This window comes from Aulonocara stuartgranti, assembly GCF_965226115.1.
Source record: "Aulonocara stuartgranti genome assembly, chromosome: 7".
Lineage (NCBI taxonomy): Eukaryota > Metazoa > Chordata > Actinopteri > Cichliformes > Cichlidae > Aulonocara > Aulonocara stuartgranti.
In genome coordinates this window covers 51,407,809-51,429,270 of record NC_138945.1, presented here as the reverse complement: position 1 = coordinate 51,429,270, position 21,462 = coordinate 51,407,809, and the positions used below count along the sequence as shown (strand labels likewise).

At 44.6% G+C, this 21,462-nt stretch overlaps 1 protein-coding gene across 2 annotated transcripts in view; it reads right to left on the bottom strand.

Annotated features, from left to right (window-relative positions):
• The window catches only part of LOC309711680 (plexin-B2-like), a 156,106-nt gene that overhangs the window by 121,387 nt on the left and 13,257 nt on the right, over positions 1-21,462 (bottom strand). Inside the window, exon 2 of one of the 2 annotated variants that reach the window (XM_082542114.1) lies at positions 6,193-6,379. The exons of the other annotated variant lie outside the window; for it this stretch is intronic. The gene's annotated coding sequence lies outside the window, so the exon portion shown is untranslated. The remainder of the gene's footprint in view (positions 1-6,192; positions 6,380-21,462) is intronic. 2 annotated transcript variants of the gene reach the window in all.

The following is a 21,462-nucleotide window of genomic DNA, read 5'->3' as shown; positions in this document are numbered from 1 at the left end:
ATGAGTGATAGAAGTGAAGCTGAATTTACAGGAGAGCTCTGAGAGTGGATGGGTCTCAAGTGGGAGACTCCTGAGAACCCAGGTACTCTAATTTACAGCGTCTCCCCTTTCGTAGACCCTTGACTGCAGTACAGTCAAGGGTCAGTAGTACAGTAGAAGTGAGCTAAAGATGCAATGATACTGTAAAATCTCTCACTCATTCTGAGAAACTGAGTCAGAGAAACAGACCAGAGACACACAGTGCAACGTGAGGAGCCAAAGAACCTTGATCTTATAAAAGTTATTAAATTTGTATTGTTTCATAAACAGACCAAAACCACAGGAGGGGGACGACGACTGAACAATACTAAAGTTTAAGAAAAAAGAAAGAAATCTTTATTGTTTTATTTTCTTTTGAGAACCCACAAAACAGAATGAGATGATTTCTGTTGCAAAGTAAAAACTATAAACCTTGGGATCAGTTTGCTCTACACACCATAATTCCTAAACGTCACCTTTCCTTTACATTTCCGAACGCACCCCTTCCAATTCCCCCATCCTATTCTCTTATCTCCCAGGTTTGACAGAGTGATGTCTTCAGCCAAAATCACCTTGTGTACTCCGGTTCCCCAGGAGATGAAGTGCCAGCGATATAGACGATTCAATCAAGAGAAGTGAAAGAGCAGATCACAGACAATACGCCGCGGCCCCATTACCCCCAGTCCTCAGTTACCAGTAGCGACGCTTAGCTCAGGCCCCCACCTAATGGGCCATAATATCATTTTGCGCCATGTACCAGCTCTTTATACTAGCTCTAAACATAACTCTGTCGCCAGGGCACAATAAAAACAGATATATTTCTTTATTACTCCTCGCGAAGCATATCACCAGATCTGAGCTCCCCTACAAAGGAAACTAATATCTACAGGAACCCGCTCTTTTCCTTGGCTCATTTAGAGCAGACGCACAGTTGTTATTACATTGAGCTGCACTCTGCCGGCCTCACCTCCCCACGCCATTCACTCAGACTGTAATGGATGTTTTATTATAAAGAAATGAATACAATATCTTCGCCATAAATAGCCTACTTAAAAAGCCATTTTCTCTGCCTTGCAATATGTTTGAATGTCCATCACGCCTCAAGCAATGAGGTGCCACATGTTTAATTCAGACACGACGCAATTTGCGTGTTACTGTATACGTGGAAACAGCAGCTCCTCTGCCCTTTGCTCACCCTCACTGCTCTTTTTTTCCCACTCACGCAATAATCACACTCCACCCTTTCTTGCATACAGTCAATGTAAGTCTCCAGCAGGTTCATTAGTTTACAACACGGCAGGGAAAAGGAAATGTCACCTGGGCACCCCCCCCCCCCTTTTTTTTTAAGACATTCACTTTCTTCATCTCATGTAGTACATGCTGTGCTTGTAAGCCTCGAGTCAGATGAACAGAACTTCACTTTAGCAAGGGCAAGTTATTATCTGCTACTAGGAAAAAAACCTACACACAGGGCACGTTGTTGCCATCGCCCTGTACCCTATACATCTCATCGTGTCTGACCAGCCCATACACTGTGAGGATATGACAAGAGATGAGTGAACATTGGGGCACGAACATGTGTGTTTGTGTGTGGCAAGACGAAGCAGGAGAGGGAGTTGGGGAATCCAATCTCTCACACAGAGGAGCAGAGACAGGCGGGCAGATACGTTCCAAGCCTGGTATAACCCCAGCGGTATCCATGAATGAAATGACAGGATTACAGGGGTATTAGAAAACCTGCTGAGATGGTTGATAATGCTGTTTATGGTTGGGCGTCACACCGCTCGAAGGGAAAAGTCAAACTGTTTGACTAATGAAAATATGGACAAGCTCTTCACACATAGTCACCAAACAGCAAACTTAAGGAGAGAGGTCTTCCTCTCCATTAGCACCCATGGTTTGGTGTTGACGAGCATTAATGCAGATACCTGAAAATTTGAGTCTGTGGTATTATTACAGACAGACCTCTTAAAATAGGGACAGAAAACATAGGCCCCACTATCCTTACAACGAGAATGGGATTACTGTTGTGTCAACAGTCCCCAAAGATAATAGTAATTACTGCCCTAGCTACAGCGCCATCAGACTGAGGCAACTTCGCTAGCTGACAGCTTGGTCCTAATTACCAAGAACCACCAATTACGGGCTCCATTTCATTATTTATATAGCACAGCACACCCAAATAAAAGAGACTTCAGTGACTCTGAGCAGTCACATCGCTGGCAGCTGCAGAGGAGCATCCAGAGGATCAGCTGAATCATTCTCTCAGAGTTTTTTTTTCTTCTTCTTTCTTTCTTTTTTTCTAGATAATATACTAGTCAGCGTGCAAACGCAGCATGATTAGTATTGAAAGCTGTGTAAAAATAGAAAATTAAGCCAACAGGGGGCTGCCTTTCCTTCCTTTTTGTCATCCACCGGAAGTAATTTAGCTGCGAAGGAAGTGCATAACCGCCTCTTCTTTTCCTCACTTGCTGCTGCTCGCTTATCTGAACAATTCGAAAAGATTATCCCTTGAGCAATTTAACTACTGAAACAGTTTGCCTGTTGCATCTACATTTATTCCACCGTGAGGTTTGTTTAGTAAAAAAAGAATGTGCTCACCTGATGTTACACAAAAGATGTCTCAAAAAAAGAAAAAAACCCAACATAAAAACAAAATTCTTTATCTGGTGAGTGTATTCAACCATCCACACACACACAGCAAATTTCACAGATGTTTCCCATCATCCTCTGCTGCCAAGCAGCGCCCAGTGACGGCTGAGAGGAGGGGAGCGGGGGCTCAGTGCTGGGGTGTGAAATTCTGCTATTCCTGCTCCAGTGAATTCAGCAGAAACTTGGCAGATCATTGTGGAGATTTGTATGTCTGTGGATTTGACATGAAACTGTTTGAGAGGCTCATCTGGAATCTGTCTCTCAACTTGCCTCCCCTTAAAATGGGCTTGGTTCACAATACCTATATAAAGCCAGACAACCACATTTTGTAATCCTCCAGAGGATACAGATGCAATGATTAGGTCATATACAATCATCTGAAAGATAACAGTCTGTTGCTTAAAAACCTGCCTTTGAGTAAAAGCTCACAATCCTTAAAATAGACAAAGAGCATCTGCAGCATCTATACAGATTTCTGCAACTATATACCTTTGTTATTAAAAAAGAAAAATACTCCCACTCTTGTTGAAATTCAGTATTTTTCACAAAACGAACACAAATAGAAGTTCATAGTCAGCAAGCTGTAAAGAATGTAAAGCTATCGTGTTCCAAGAGAGCAAGTAGTCGCAAAGAAACCGAACAAAAAAAACAAGTAAGTATGTACAAAAGGAATCGGCCGTGGCGATCCAAAGCGCTTAGCATTTAGATGACAGCTGCACAGGGCAGGCCTTGTTTGCAGGGGCTGGAGTGGTGCGGTATATGTGGCCCGGAGGCCGGATCTGGTCCAACTGTGCCCTGGCAAGAAAACGCTCAGCCCAGTCAGCCTCGACAGCTTGGATATTCACAGGAGGCAGTGGAAATGGAGGGCTGCAGTACCATGTTGGAGTTGGGGCGAACTTGCAGGAGGAGGGGCAGGAGTGATGAGTCAGGGAGAAGGTATTTTATATTATTTTTGTACCACAAGGACACGACATTCGCCATTTTCCGTAGAGAAAACCCAACTTAGGCTGGTGATGAGGGGGTATGTTGGCTTCTGGTGATGCCTGGAGCACGTTAGCAGGCTTTTTAAACCATTTTTGCACAGCCTTAAAAGACGTTAGTATACACCTGCAATGCTGTGACTTTTTTTTTGGTAATGAAAATTTTCTAAAGGCTCGACCTGCTCTGTGCTGACCGCATAGGCCTGAAGATTTTTACCCTGCTATGACCTAATCATAGCAGTTGGCTTCAGATTACATGAAACAGTGTCATCTGACAAACCACTGTGACAATTTCAATAGATCACAGGCCTTAAAGTTAGGATCATCACTTTGATTTAGCATGACAAATGAATTATTCACTCTCATTTCTGGGGATTCATACTTAAACTCAGAGTCATTTTGAGTATCATAGAAAGGACTTTTGATGTCGGACAGCTTTCTCCTCACTTGATTAACCTGAACCAACTTCAAAAGTGCCACGGCTTGGGTATCGCCATCACCAATATTCTAAACAAGCGTGGAACCTTTTTAGAAAACAATATCTTCTATGAGCCTCCTCTTTGAAATATTACAAGTTAAATGGTCTTGTTTACTTATTTTTGCTATTATACTTCAAAAATAGCACATTTTACACAGTAAACAAGAAGCAAGTCAAGCATGCAAAACTAAGAGTGCAAAACTACTTTAGTAACGTTCAAAGTATCAAAATTTAATGCAGAAGGGAAAAAAAGGGGGGGGGGGGGGGCAGTGACACACAAGGGAGAAAGAAAAAAAAAAAACTAAGGGACCCACCCACAACATTGCAAAAGACAACAAAAAAAAATAGAGAGATTTTTCAAGTGCATCCTAATTCATTCATCCCCCAAGTATGTCTTTGCTCCAGGGTTGTGACAAGGCAAAGCCTCATGGGAGAAATGACTGGCACCTCCTAATCCTTATGGATACCAAAAAGCATGTCATTACCATAACATTCACACCATCTTTTGGGATGTGAGACAAACTGAGTCAACAACAAAGGATCAAAACGAAAAACAGCAAAGAAAAATTAAAAAACAGAAAAGTGTGCCTGTTTAATGTGATCTATTTGGAGTCGCAACTGTAGCACTTTGATGAAAGCCACAGCTCCACCAAACTTCTAATCATTCAGCATAGGCCAAACAACCACCTGGTGTAGCCTATATTTCAAATGAGCCATATTTTGTTTATCTTTAACACCAGCGGGTAGGCTGGCAGGCATGCTGCAAGGGAAATTGGAGCACAAGAATTATGACCTAAGAAGAAGAAAAAAAACAGCTGATTAGGGAGAAGATGAGTGAGAAATGGAGTCATCTGTCACGTTAAGCACTCCACAGATGGACAAGTGTAACACCCTAAGAAACCTGCAAGTCCTGAGGCTTGGTGGCATCTTTGGGATTTAAAGTAAATCCAGGAACGGTTTCAGAAGAAGTGATGAAATATGCCTCACGAGATCACATGTTCATATTGCTCACCCTTTCATTCACGTCATCAGACGAGTGGTAACAACGGTCCTTTTTCTGTGCTTAAATTAAATGTGAAAACATTTAGTTTTTCCAGCTGTCTACACAAAACTATTGTGAGTGTAGATAATTACTGGGGAGCTTCATTTAATGAAGCCTCGGAGCAGATCTAATCACTTGCGTTCTTTAATAAACAAGAATGGAAACCTACTGGTGTGCAAATAAAGATTTGACAGACTAGAACTTCTCCCAACTAGTAGGCTAAGACTTGACTTATAATTGGACCATTGTTTCCTGACACAAACCATTTACTCGTCAGCAATGTTCCGCTTCTATAAGCACGACAAGAAAGAAAAGATGTTTTCAATGGTGTACTGTGGCTAAGCACTGCCTGCATATCTCCCAGGTGAGATGGACAATTGCCTGCTGGGTAGCAGAGTCGTTGCCTTAGTGCCTTCTCTGTGTCCTGTACCTCCTGTCTGCTCAGACTTTACCATTGACCTCACTACCACTTCCTACCTCTGCTATTCTACCTCTGCTATTGACAGCCAAACAACCGGGAGTCAGGAAGGCCTTAACGAAGAGAAGTAGGAGGTTCAACTAATTAGAAATACCTCCATTCCATTACTTCATCCCCTCCTGTTCACTCAGAACACTGAGCTAAAGCTTGGCCAGAGCTGGGCCTGGAGGATTGTTTTTTCTTTTTTCTTTCTTCAGGCTGCTAGCCAATGGGGGACCGTGGTAATTGCCTAAATCCCACTGTGGCAAATGAGGACAGAGTGTGAGGGTCACGCAAGCCAAGAAAATGCTGGGATAAAGTGTGGGAATGAAAGTCTAGTAATAATAATAATAATCTTTTTAAAAAATACAGAGGCATAGGACACAGAGACAGAAACTTCAATCTTTATCTAAACATTCCACAGTAGAAGTTCTAACATTGCAGACCTGGTGATCCATAAAATAGGTAAAGAAATCTTCTTTGCACAAAATTAGCACAAGATCGTAGGAGACTGGAAAGGAGTATTGTGCAGTGAGAAAATAAAATGACCTCGGGTGCTACTCACTAGGGAGAGGCCGACAGGGGTGCAACGACTGTCTTGGCTGTTGAAGCGAAACAGAGTAGGGTGCAGCAGTGACTGCACAGTCGGTGCTTGCTGGACACTTCAATCACAGGCTGCCGGAGCCCCGGGCAAACTTGGCCAATTAGCCGCACACCACCGCTGACCCCCAGCTTCATTAAGGGCCTGGGCTCTGGATAAAGGGAGAGAGGAGAGGAGGTGGAGAGGATTAGCAGGTGAGAGAGTAAACTGTCAGCAGGGGCCAGGTTTGAGGAGATACACACATGCATTTGCACAAACACGCACACCAAGAGGTGACGCTCAAGGTTACAGATAAACACAATCAGAGCACACCATACCACACGTGTACACATTGGCCGAATCACACTCCCGTGTCCCTGTGGGCTTACACCTGCAACAAAGGTGGTGATGGTGGGGTAGAGAGTCAGGGCTATAGAGGCCAGAGGGTGCAGCTCTCCCCCTCTTTCCCACACTACTGACTTGACAGCAACAGGTGTGGTGGCGAACAGACATGCAATTACCAAGTTGAGAATCTGCTCTTTGTGACAGAGACAACAACAAATAAGAGGTAGGATTGGAGTTCGAGGAGAGAAGGAGAGCGTAGTGTTAGAAGAAGAAAGAGGATACAGACAGACTACCCGGAGGTGAGAAAAAAGAAAGACAAAGAGAAAGAGAGATTTCCAGTTGTCTCTTTTCATTGGAAATCTCTCACCGGCAATGTGGGGGGGGAAAAGAAGATCAAAAACTAACACAGACAGTAACTATGACACACCTGTTGTTCTGCAGTGGAAATAAAAATTTACACACTTTGGTTGTCTGAAGAGGCATCGCATAAGTGTGCGCACAACACTGAGACAATTCAGAGAGGGTGGATGAGGCTTTCTGAGGTGCTTTGGGACAGGTTGTGCTCAATGAGCCCTGACAGAAAGACTGTTTGGTCATTTGTGTTTGCCTGCATTACAAATGTGTACATCCACATGGGACCTCTGTTTGCATCAGCCTTGCAATGAAAACCACAGCAGTGCTACAGATTGGGTGGGGGCGGGACAGCAGCTTCATACACGCTCCCCTTCATTTTCTCTGTTTTCCCTCTCAGATTACGGGCCTTCGATCAGTCTAAAGTAATGTTTGTGAGCTTTGCCGCTTGTGTAGCAATAACTGCTGTCGGAGAGCTTGCATGCTTGGGTGGAGAGAAGATACTGGCCCTTTATTTAAAACAAGCCAAGGATAAAAGATCAATGGCCCAATTCAAGCCATGAATTGGAGGGAAAAGTTCACAAAACATAGTGGGAGATTACGAGCAGGAGATATATGCGTAGATAGAGGGGGAAGCGGAGAGTGAAGGGGCATCTAGCTCATCTGGGTGCTAGTGGCTTATTGATTGTTTGAGACACAGAGCTCCCAGCCATTCATCACCAACCACTCTCAGGCCCTTAGATAACTCCTATGATAGTGCCCTGCTGCTGAGCAGCTGCAACTGGCCACATCCATTATCCTTCAAAGTAAGCCCCCTAGCCTGGGAACAGGCATGGAGGGGCTGCTGGGTGACAGGCTGAAGGGAGGGGCTGAAGGGAGGGCTGAAATGGAAATGGAGGAGGCCTGTGGTTAGGAGCATGTGGTTGAGGCTACGGTATACAAAAGCAGACGCTAAGGTTGAAGGGCCAGGGCTTTATGAAAAATGGTGCTCTGACAGCCACAGCAAAGACGAGAAACTGTCTGTTTTCACCAAGAGAAGAGGAGAAAAAAATGTGACAGCACTATTGTTTCCACTTCTTGGCCAAACAGTATTAGCAAAGCTGTTTTATAGCAGATAGTACACAAACCAACGAAGCGACAGGCAGCTCTAAAAACTGCTGAGTTGCTGTGTGGTTGTGTGTGTGTTTGTGTGTGTTGTGCGTGCAGGCAGACAGACAGACAATTCCCAGATTGGGCAGGTGGGGATCAGCCATAATGAGCCATGCAGGGGGAGAAAAGTGGAACTGAGGGCAAAAAAAAAAAAAAAGGAAAAAAAAGGAAGAAGGCCAAAGAGCAAGGGAGAAAGAGAGAGAGAGTGATGGAGACGGGCTCAGAGCCAGAGACAAGGCCCCAAAAGAGCAATTACAGGAGATCCAGAGAAGGTGTGGGCCCAGCCCGCAGGCATAGTTTCAAACGGCACAAAGCCCTGCCAGACATGTACTCACAAGGATTTACAAGCGTGCACACACACATTAATTTGCCTGCCTAAATTGAAGAAAAACTTGTTACAAGCTAACTAAACAGATGGACAAAATAGATGAGATGACGAATAAAACTCAAAATAGGAGGGAGGCAAGCGTGAGGTGGGAGGATTTTTAAACCGGGAGGGGCGGGGGTCATCTCAAGCCACACGTCACCGCGCCACATGTTTTCAATGCAACATTCTGCTCTGGTTGGTTGCAACCTGTTCCCTTAACAGCACGGCCTGAAAGCAAAGCTTAAAAACCCCAGGTCGGGTCACTGTGCGCAAAACTTTCCGGCTGATTGTGCTTTGTGCGGCGAGCGCGCTAAACAACACTGAAAAGTCTGGACAGCTTCACACCACGGTGCCTGTCACAGATACAAGTCCGAAATAGTTTCTGAAGGCAACCGTTTCTGCCTTCCCTCCTCCCCACCTCGCCCACCTCCACATCCACGGCTTAAAGGAGAACGACAAGTTGGAAAGAACAAGCGTGAATGATAGGAGAAAAAGAAGGAGAGAGAGATGTGCAAACAGATAAGGGGGAGGGGAAATTAAATTAAGAGAAAAGTTCTCGCGCAACGGCATGCACCATTGATTTCCTATTCTCTTGGAAACATTTAATGAGCTTAAATAGGAGCCTCATCTGACACTGCCACAGTGACTCGGAGGAGCCTCCCAGTGAGAGGAAATCGTTCAGCGGCTGTGACGGCTACCAGAGGGGGTGAAAGACGGAGACGAGACAAGGGAAGGGGGGGGGGGGGGGGGGGGGGGGTTAATGCCAAAACAAGAGACATGAGCAAGACAGATGTTGGATCATACTCAGTAAATGGTCCAGCGATAGCATTGCTTGCCTAGTTCTCAATGAGGTGGGAAAAATGAAAAGAGATTACTGGAAGACAGCCAGATGTTAGAAGATGTCAAAGGTGCTCTACATTCAACCAGCCTGCCTAGTTATTAGGTGCTTACTCACATCAGACCCTCATAAGAACCTAACAAAAACATACTGACTGACAGCTTATGCACTACCTCATTACTTCCTTTACAATCTCCCAACAAGGTATTGATCAGATGCAGCTGTGTGGTAGCCACAGAGTTGCGTCTTCTTTGTCCTAGCCTCGATCCTCCCTGTATTGGCAGATCTTTAGTCACTTCACAGGGCTCAGTCCAGAGGTGATTCACTGCTCATGCCCCAATGTGAAGCATCAGTAGCTGTGTTATGATGCTGTCTGCTGGTGCTGCATCCAGCCACGTTTTAGCGTGAAATCATTATAATATGCACTATAACTCATGGTATAGTGCTGTGGTACATATGAGTGCGTATAAATCAAACTGTGTAAATCCAAACTTTGTTTTTATGTAAATATTAAGTATACTCTATAACTGCCTCAAGTCTTTGTGGCATGGGTTCAACAAGGTCCTGGAAACATTCCTTTCAGATTTCTATTTTTACACAACAGCATCGTGGAGCTGCTGTGGATGTGTCAGCCGTACATTCATCCTCGGCTCCAGCACATCCCAAAAGTGCTGTACTGGATTGAGATTTGATGAATGATGAGGACATTGGACTACAAGAACTCAATGTCATGTTCAAAAACAGAAAGTTGATATGATTTGAGCTTTGTACCATGGCATGTTATCCTGCTGGTACACTGTTGTCATAAAGGATTGAACATCATCAACAATTATACTCAATCATGCTGTGGCATTTAAGCAAACCTCAGTTGTTCCTAGGGGCCCTAAAGGTACACATACAAGGCAGGACGGATCTACGCTTTTATGTTGTTTATGTCAGTTTCTGAATCTCCCATCCGAGTGTCACATAGAAGTGCATACTCATCAGACCGGCTAACATTCTATTGCCCGGTTTTGATAAACCCGTACAAACTATAGTCTCAGTTTCCTGTTGTCACCCGATGTGCTCTTCTGCTGCTGTAGCCCTAACGCTTCAAGGTTCAACATGTTGAGCATACAGAGATACTCTTATGCATACTTTGGTTGTTACCTATCAGTTCAAAACAGTCTGCCCATTTTCCCTTGACCTCTGGCCTCAATGAAGCTTTTTTGCCATGAGAACTACTGCTCACTGGATATTTTCCCTTTTTGGACCATTTCATGTAAACCATCGAAATGGTTGTGTTGGAAAATCCCAGTATATCAGCAGTTTCTGATGTGCTCAGATCAGCCCATCTGGCACCAACAACCATGCCAACCCTATTCCGATGCTCAGTCTGAGCTTCAGCAGGTTGTCTTGACCATGTCTATATGCCAAGTTGCTGCCATATGATTTTTTAGATGTTTCCATTAACAAGCATTTGAACAAGTGTACTCAATAAAGTGGCTGGCAAAAGGATATTCATACTAAAGTACATCTGGCAGTGTACTGTGGTACATGACCTTCAGATAGGCACTTTGTACCTTTATCACCCAAGTATCTTGCAGGCTGCCAGGAATTACTTTGTAACTTTGGCAGTTAAAATTGCAAAATAATTCTCATCTTTCAGGAACTATTTGAATGTTCTCTCTACCCGAAAATGGTTGAGGAGTTATGGTAATGTGAAGCGCACATGGTAACATCTAGGCGGAGCTGATTTTTTGTTTTCTGAGTTCAGTCAGCAGTGCCTTGTGAAGCCTTTGTGCTACCGTGAAACGCAGAATGTCCCTTTAAAGCTCTTCTTCTCTTCTTTGCGAAACCATTTGGATTTTGTCTCTAGCAGAAACAGTAATGGAGTTACAGTGATTTAAAGAGCGCTTGTAAAATGGAACCGGCGCCGGGCTGATGGTCATTTAAAAAAAAGAAAAAGAAAAAGAAGAAGCGTTATCATGCGATGGGACACCAGAATTCATCCTGACCATTATGTTAATGGTCAGGATGAATTCTGGTGTCCCATTGCATGATAACGCTACGATGTTATCATAGGTTTCAAAATAAGGAGTTAAAAGGCTTATCACCAGAAAATGCATTAGAATACGTAAGGAATAAATTGATTAATAATCAAATATAATCTACAGACAATTTGTTCCAAGCCTAAATGGATTTTTTCTTGGTCTATAATTGAACCCAAGAGTTAATTTTTGTGTAAATGTCATGTAGGAAGGCTTTTCAGGAGTGTACTTCTGGTTGGTACAAAGCAGAGTTTAAGACAAATAATCTTTAATGTGCTTATAGTTACACAAACTTGTTCCTATTCAGTGTTTTTCTATTCACTGCAATAGCTCCGATTGATTAAGCATAAACAGCTTAGTGTTTTTACAGAAGCATCTGTTTTCTGGTACACAGTCCCTTACCAATCCACCTCAGCCAGATCAGTTCGTGACCCCATTTTTCTCCCCCAACTTTGACATAGCTACTGTTGGAGTAGCTGGTTTGTAACACCCGAGTATCTATCCAGACAGATGCACAGCACGCAGCAAAGCAGCCAGTGTGGGTGTTTTGCACAACTGGCAGCAGCGCTGAGGCCTTGTTTCACTGGGCTTTTATTTGTGACTTGAAACAGAAGTTGTCCTAAGAGACACTGTTTTTGTTTTGTTTTTTTTCAAATGAAACTTGGGCTGAAACAATCATATGATGCCCTGGTGATTAATTATGGCAAAAAAAGAAAAACAACACACATGACAGCGACACTGTTTCTTTCTGTGGAATTCCAGAAATACGCAGGCGTTAACTCCCACACATACATACCAAGTGCAGGAAACTGGAAGTGACTAACGGCAACACAAGGGCAACAACTAAAAGAAGGCGTGTCTATAGCCTTTGACTGCCTTCTTGCTTCAATTTTTCGCTCAACTTAGTACCAGCAAGACTGAACCTTTCACCACCAGAAACTGTCTGAACTCTCTGCAGGGATCCATAGGTCATCACGTATAGGACAGTGTAGATCACTCTCTAAATCATTTACACTGGTCTATATATAGCCTGCAGAGAAAAAGGTCATTATTGAAACAGAAAGCTATATTTCATAATTGCACTACCACGCTTCTATCCCCTCAGTGAAATTGGCTCTCCAGAATATTTTCTCTCTCACTCCTTTCCATCTCTCTTTATCTCCTCTCTTGTCTGTTAGAGAGGGCGATTTTGACAGGCTGACTGTCTCTCCTGATGCAATAACCACCCTCCATTTGTATCTAAGGAGGGTGCATTAACTAGACAGCGTAATCAGCCTGCACAGGAAAGGGAGCAAGCCTCACCAACTGACTGCTTTTTACCACTCTAAGCTATAACAGCTTGCCATTAGGCCACAATTAGCACCGCTCGCTTGGGGAAAAATAACCCCTCAAAAGACCTTCGGGCGGCAGGGCGGATGCGAGAAAAAGGACTTTCGTTCAAGTCCATTGTTGTGATAAACACTCAGGAGAGATAATCTTATTTGATCATGCTTGATGGTGAAGGCAGTGGGACTTTAAAAGATTTTTAAAAAGTGCCTTATAGTGCCGTGGGACAATGCCAGAGCTCAAACTGATACTACTGACGTGTTACAATGGAAGATTCAGACCGGAAAACGAAAAGGCTTATCGTCAGCCACTTCAGACAGTGCATAATTCCTCTGAAAAGTCAGCAGGTAAAAATGAAAGAAAAAGAAAAAAGAAACTTCTGACAGCACTGCCTTGAGATAAGTGCATTCACTTCCAAAACTGGGAGGCAAATGCCCGTGTGGCAAAGGTGCACTCCAGGTGAATGTGTTCAACCAGTGGAGGATACAGTCGCACAGGGCTGCAAAGGCTGCATTCAGTAGGTAAAAACACATTCTCTCCCTTGGGGTTTTTGGAACAATAAAGAGAAAATGTGTGTCCCTGTGGTCATTTGCGGCATGTTGGCAGTGGGCAGACAGAGATAAGAGTTTGGATCGGTGGAGGCTGACATGCTGTGATTATCCCCCGCTGCTAGAATTGACCGTCCATCAATCCAGACAACCAAGAGGACTGGGGCTAGCCGACTCAGTGGTTGCCCGAGACTCGATTTTTTTTTATGATTCAATGACTCGCAGGGGAAAAAAAAAAAAAAAAAGTCAAATGTTTTTCAAATATGTTGTCATACTGAATCACTTTTTTTATTGGGATTCAGATTCACAAATACTCATCAAGTGCCGCAGTCTCAGAGGTATAATTACTAGCACATATGCTCTCACACCAAGTCTTAACACGTACTTAGACTACCACCTGACTTTCTATGGCTTCCTCTCAAGTTCCTGTCTGCCTTCCTGTCTCTCTGACCGCCTCCTCCCGTCGCCTCACGCTGCGTGTTCTGGACCTGAAACCAACTCCAAAACAACAGAGTGAGCCACGGGAGAGATTGAGGACGGAACCGAGCAACGAGAACGAGAGAGGCATGGAAAGAGGGTGTGTGTCAAGAACCACATTCTTTCTGCTGAGTGCCATCTGGAAGTGGAAAGGTAGATAAACAATGACGTGAGACGCATCCCATCTCCTTCCTAAAGCCCGAACAGACACATGCTCGCCACAATGCATGAGCGCCGCTGCCACCGATCCTGCGTCGCGTGCCAAGCATTGTCAGGGATTGGGTCTTATCAATCGTTGGCCAGATACTGAGCAGAAGCACAAGGCGAACAAAGGGAAAGGGAGAGAACAAAAAAAAATGGAGGGGAAATGCAAGCCACAATGAGAAACACAAATGAAAACATGGCCGGCAGCCATCCGTCCACGCGGTCTGGACCGACTCTATTTAATCTGGTCAAGTCTTCCCCAAAATCAAAGCAATCTCCCTCAGTGAGCCGACAGAGCAAGGAATCAGACAGCCAATCCCGCCCAAAAAGGAAGTTGGTGCGGTGCTGAATGAGGCAATATCAGACTATGCAGAATTGTGGTAGGAATGCAAACTATTACAGCTATAAAAGTCTTTGCTTTACTTAAAAAAAACAAAACAAAACAAAATCCCTCCATTTGCATTCACTCAACTTGCAAGTGGAGCTCCGGGGCAACGTTAGCTGCTGCTCCCTCTGCTTTTGAATTCGTCACCATATTTTTTTGCAGGCACCTTCTGGCATGCAATATATTACAGTAATAGTAGAAATCTTTATTATCCCTTATGGGGAACTTGCCCTTGTAGTAAGTCAGAGATAATAACAAAAACAATATACATACATTTCCAACACATAGAAGATGCAAACTGATGAAGAGCAACAGCTGGAGCAACAGCTGCAGGGATGCCCCCTGTGGGCGCTATGCCTCTTGGGACCACCCTGTCCTGTAAGAGTGCTTATCTTGACCCAAGTAAGACATACTAAGGCCACTGTGGGAATGACATTAAAAAAAGTGCTGGGATGAAGAGACCTTGACAGCTATCCCTCAGGAGGGAGGAGAAGCTGCACCTGCATGTGCCTCGGCTCTGCTCCGTTAAGTTTCTGTCTCTCCAGACTCTACTGTGTGCGTGTGAGTAGGAAAACAGTGTCCTCTGCCCGGTTTTGTTGGCACTATCGCTGGGGAAAGTAGATGGAAAGTGAAGAACTGGGAGGAGGGCTGACAAATAAGTCACATCAGGTAACATTCACAAAATTGAAGGGCTGGAGAGGGGTGTAAAGAAAAATGCATTAAGGGAAGAAAGGGTGTCTGTCGGTTCTTATTGATTCATCGGCAAAAGTCTCCAGTCCTGATTAGAAACCACTGTATTCAATAGTCGGAGAAATTAGCAAAGAAATGTTCTGTTTGCTCCCAAACACCACTTACACATTCTGACTGAGGAGACAGTGAAACACAATCTCTTGTTTTTCTTTGAGTTGGGAGACTTTTTTTTTTTTTTTTTACTGCAATGGCTCTGATCAAAAAAGCAGGAGGAGTGAGGAAGAGGAAGAAGCCTGAAAGAACTGAAAGGCCTGGAAATGTGGGTCAGAGACATAACATATTAATACAGTGACCAACCAGAAAAGAAAAACAATTTAGAAGAGAGGAAAATAGATGAAGACCGAAAGAGATCCAAAATATGCACAGCAGAGACAATTTCTGTTTCAACAAACCCTGGCATGCAGGGAAGAAAAAACAAAACAGGAACTTCTCTGCAAGCAGCTTCAGAAAATAAAAAGAATATAATCACTTTAAAGTTATTTGGCCAAATGATCCTTCAGCTGTATTAAGACCTTGATAAATGCCTACTGTCTGGGCTGTTATTAAACACCACAGAGACTGGTTGGTCCCTGTGCCAGCCAAAACTAATTAAAGCCAGGCAGATGTGTCTGGACAGTGGTGTACCACACACCTACAATGTAACACATTTGCACACTTGTAAGCACACTTATACAAGCATGCATGCGCACGTGCACAATATCTAAATAGGCTGTTAAATGTGTCTACCCTGTAATCATTTCCAGCTCATGAGACTGTCATCCAGCTAACTACACCAGGTGAACGCAAAGCAACCTTAGCTTCAATTTCCAATTTTGGCATGTTCGACTTCGGAAACTTTTTTTTCCTCCCCTTTTTTGTCAGGCAGCGGCCAGAAAGAGAAAAAGCCCCCCCGTGCCTTATTACCTTCTCCAGCACCAGGCAAGACATTTTTTCTGTATTCCCTACCTTTTCTGCTGCAGGTGATGATGAGAGAGCTAACAGCAACCAATTAATCTTTCATAGTGCACGTGTTCTTGCTTTTGTTAGGTCTGCTCTATGAGTTGTATGAGACTGCAGCTGTACAATAGAAGGCTGGTGACGCTTTCATCCTTCTCCTCCTCCTCTTCCTCCTCTCCACTTTTCATTCTCATACTTTGTGAGCAAACAGCTGGGCTTATTTTATTTATTTTTTTCCTTGCAAAAGCTATCATTACAGCAGCCTACAGGCATAAGAGCTGCACTCCAAACTGCTGATGGAAGCCTGGCTAGCCGAGTCAGAGGTAGTGATGAGATTGCACTGGGGATGTGCGCTTGGGGAGGAGAGGGGACGAGAGCGGAGGAGGGAGGTTGTATTGGGCTAGGGTGGAGCCATTAGATGATAAACACACAGTGCACGAGTACACATACAGAAGCGCATGACATGAAGCGATGCAAGCACCTGCGTTTCATCTTCATTTAGGCTGTCGGTCTCATCCCCTTGTAATCAAACCTATCTTAGGTCACATACACACATCAGCGATTCTTCTGCATGCTCAACACACACACACACACACACACACACACACACACACACACACACTAGTGACTAATCACCCATCTGGAGCAGCCATTCGCAAGTCTGGATGACAAAGCGCCCATGCCCAAAAATATAGGTTAATGCCCTTCTCAACACAAGGCTTAGGCTGCATTACAACCAAACAGACAGGTTTAGGGAGGGGGTAGAGGTGGCTTATGACCTGGCTCAGACATGCATGGACAGGGGAGGAAGCAAGTGACATCACAGATAAGGGTGATCTACTTGGGCTAACTGCTAGCAGGCACACGGAGCTGACAAGCCCGTACGTGCACTTGATTTCAACAATAGCTCACAGAGTCAAGGGCAGGGAGAGGGCAGAGACAAAACAGTAGGAAAAACCATTTCAGTGTGACTAGGCAGGTTTGTGAAGTGAAAAATCCGTTGTGGCTTACTCGTAGGGCATTGCTGAACATCCCCCCATCCCTGTCATCGCTAAATATTAGCGTGTTAGCAGTGGCAGGTGTTAGCCATCCCCTCTCAGATCCATCCATGAGTTTGGGCTTATTCTCTGAATGCCTCAACCACTGTGGAAAGCCTTTTCCCCCAGCAGAGGCTGTCATGATCCAGGTAAGTCTCCTAGTTGTGTGAGGGGACTGATGCAACCAAAGCCAGGTTCAGAATGTGGGATAAGGTTGGATCAGAGCCAGGAGCCATTAGCAAGCAGTGTGTCTGACACAACGGGCAGAACCTGACATTTTCAAAGGCGTAGAAGGACTTGAACAGAGCCGTGGTGAGGAGTGCAAGGCAGCTGTTTCATTCAGGCCTGCTGATAACAACCCTCTGTCCAGATTGGCTAGTGCAAACGAAGTAAGGGGACCACAAGGCAGCACGAATACAAATCACTTCTTCGATAGTCTACACTGAGCTAAGCAAAAACTACTGAACTGGCATTCTCGCATTCATTTCTTAGCCGATCAAGCCTCTTGTGGTTCAACGTTTTCTGCAGGCAAGAATTTTAATGTCCCAGAATGCATTAAGACTAATATGCATCCTTACAAAGAAGCATGTGACAGTACGGTTAATAAGCAGAAAACTCTTTAGTTATCAGGGGGAGCCAGCAGTATGAACAGACAACGATCTCGCTAATGGCCCTAGCCATATCATTTACCATACAGCCCCTAGCAAGAAACACATAGACACAGGCTCTGGAGAAGGGACACTTTCATTACTCAAAAGATAACATCCTAACAATGACTTTTTTTTTTTTGCTTACAACCCCCACTGACAATAAGTACACAATTAGCACATCAATTATGAGTGAGGAAAATAAAAACGCAGGTTATTTAATTCTCTTTTTCCACTCAGTGCTCAGATATAACTACCACACAAAGCTTGAGAGCAGTGTTACTAACAGATGGAGGAACAGGCACTTAACCCCAACAGCACAGACCTTTCATTCTGGTTTTTTTTTTTTTTTTTTTTGCAAAATTCTTGCCAATAATGTTCGCATTTCAATTATAAATCAGCGGAACAAACAAGTGATTTAAAATCACTGGTGAGAAACCATCTGGCTTAGAGTGTTGCTTGATTTCAACAATCAGTCACAGATTCAAGTAGACTGTGCTCTGGCGGTATATACCTATTACACACTGACCATTGCAATCACAAAAAACAACAAGCCTTTACATCTGTGACTGAGGTTCACTCCCATTAAAAACCCATCACACCCACTACAACCATGCTACACTTACTGCGCGCAAAACCCATTGCTATAATTGGTTCCACTGCACCCTTTACCCACTCTGGACGGGGCCAACTGGCAAATTCAAACCACTCTGCAGTAACTGGAAAAGAACCATACCCTAGTTGTGTCTCAGAGACAATAAAGTGTGACAAACTGCTTCCAAACATGGGGAAGAACTGAAAACGCACAAATTGTTTCAGTCAGATAGGAAAGAAATAACAGACAAAACAGAAAAGAGAAGAGACGGGGAGAAGCTCCATTGCCTGCTACGGAAGGCAAACAGTGATGACGGTGTGACTGCGGGCCGACGGCATCCCTCCGGAGAAGAGTGCACACTCCATCAGACCGCAAAAACAGGCAAGAGGGTCGCAACCATTACCTCGGACAGAGATGAAGAGGAACCCCGGAGCCTGGCATTCTCAGACTCACAGGACAGCCGAGAGAATGTTTGTGTGAAGGTGTTTTAACAGCTAGAGAAAGCTAAACAGAAAGCAAGCAGGGCAGTTTGAATGTGATTGTGTAAGGAAAGTGTGACCGAATGACGTATAAATACATGCACGAGGGGTGGTGACTGTGTTCGATCAAGAGATGTTTGTCATACCAGAGCGAGGAGCATGTCTGTACGAGGACGAAACTGAGAGAAAACGCTAGCAGGACCCCGAGGCTCTGAACACAAGCACGCTGCCTTCTCGCTAAAATAGAACGCACTCAAGACAGACTCGCTGACTCTCCCAAACTTGTGCTTTAAGGGAAGGAAAAAGCATAAAAACACTCATTAGTATTAAATAGTACAAGAAATTGCAAATGAGAGCAGAGCCGAGGACTGGAAGATATTTATTAAAAAACATGATTTATAAGCAAAAAGTAAGTAATTATCCTCAGCCAAACACAATAGAAGCTCACAATCAGTCATAATTGTTGCTTGGTGTGACATGACTGCAGATAAAGGAAAACTATAATTGATATTCTGAACTGAGTTTTCCTAATTAAAACACTGATTATTCTGGTAAACAGACAATGACAACCAGAGGCGTGGCACTGCCCTTTAGAGGAGGCACTTGCACGGCGCTAAACCCAAGTTCCTTCGAGGCCCTGATTTTTTTTGTTTTTTTGACAGTGCGCCGTTGTCCGGGGATTGGGGAACTTCATTGATATGTAAACACAAACACAAAAACGGGAGTGCAGTTTTTATACGACACAATCCCCTAACCGAGGACTTTTATTTGTTTTCTCCAATAAATGTCAAGTTTTATTAACATATTGACCCTGAGAGACAGAGAGCGAGAGAATGGGAAAAGAGACAGTGTGTGGACGACTGTGATGTTATTTATATATATAAAATAAAAAAAAACTTTAAAAAAAAATGCTCCAAATCCTTACTAAATCCTTGTGTAGGAAAAGTTTAGGATTGAAGGGCTTGTGGATTACAAAGGTTGGACACTGAACAATAGGGGCTTACTTAGAGCTGGTACTGGGCAAATAGGGGAGGCAGTTGAGGACAGCACACTTAATGGAAGTGACAGATACGCACTGGTCCCCTTCATCCGCAATTGCACGCACTCCCTCCTTTGGCAGACCAGAAAAGAGAAGGGGAAGAAAAAGAAAGAGAGACAGAAGAAAGAAAGAAAAACACCACCCCATCTACTGATTACATACAATACAGTGGGAGAGAGGTAGGTGAGGTGAGGGGGGTAGAGTGGGGTGAAGTGAATAGACAGAGTGCTGCCAGGGCCTACTTTTAGATAGCGTGGTTATCAGGAAGAGAAGGAGCGCCAGAAACAAAGAGGAAGTTTGCTGCTGTTGTTTTATCTGGAAGCACATTAAACTGAGAGGCACACAGGGGACGAGACAGTAAGAGTAAAGAGAGAGGCCATTCAGAGCGAGGGAAGAAAGTGTCTAAAAATCAGGCAACCTTCAGACACATCCCGTCCCGTCCCTCTAACTCAAAGCTACACACATGTGCACACTTTGCCCTTGGCTCAAAGTCATCCCTAGTTCATGGTCGCTGGCTTTGATAGGAGACGGGGCCCTGGAACGAGTTACTAACGACCCAGAAAGCTGCTCGTCGGGCTATTGGTGCAGCCTGATATGAAGCGAGAGAGGTCGTCACTGGGATGGAAACTCAATGTGGCCTTTGATAAAACACTCAAAGAAGGATAAAAACAGAACTGGAATTAGGCAACCCATCAGGCCATGATGGAAAGTAGGCAAGATAGCGAGGGCCAGGCGATGGGAGCCGGGGGTAAATCCGTGCCCTTGTGGATTGCCCTTGACCCTGAGGCCTGCATTGAGAAACTGTTGAGCACAGCACCTGCCAGGTGTGGGCTTGGAGAAGGATGAGAGGCATGTCAATGAGAGGGTCCCCCCCTCCCGACTCCCCTGCTGCCAAACACAACACCCAGGCAGCCCGCTGGATCCAACTAATCAGAGAACTTAGCCGCTGACCTCTCCGCGGGCTCTATACCTTTTAATGAGATCCATGTCTTTGATTTGTCTAGCCGCCTGGAGAGAAAGACAGATCATGCATAAGCTCAGACAAACACACACACACACACACACACACACACACACACACACACACATACAAACACATCAGCTTTGCTAACAGTTGGGCAGTTTCACATTGACCCACAAAGACACAAGCGACGTTGAAATAATGAACGGTCTGTAATGCACTATGGCCATGGGCTCTCGCGCGTGTGCGCCCATGCACAGAGGAAGCGGATACACAACGATGAACTAGAACAACCGCTGCCTGAGAACTAACGAAAGCCTGCCCAGCTAATCAGCACACACAGGAGCACACGGAACCACACAGACATAAGCCGAGCCCAGCTCAAGGACACGGCACCCACCTTGTTAAGGGAAGGCCAAGGGAGGTGCAGGTGAGATTGGATCCAGACATGCTTGCTCACAGATAGAATTGAATTATTGATCAGCCAACAGATTGTGTTATGAGGAATTCATGGATCCATGCTTGGCCTGCCCGGCTCCCCGAGGCTGAAAGACAGACTGTGTGTGGACTCACTATACATGTATACATTTGTGCATGTGTGCGGATGCGTGTGTGCTGGGCAAGCCTAGGGGGAGGAAGGCAGCCCTGGTCAAAGACCGAATTATTTTCCATGGGCAGAGTGGGCAGTGTGAGCTCGCACTTAGACAAGACCGAGCAAACAGTGAATCGATCAAGCTGGCTGGGGTGATGCATACAGAAGGAAGGCCTCAATCCTTGCTGTGCCGAGAGGG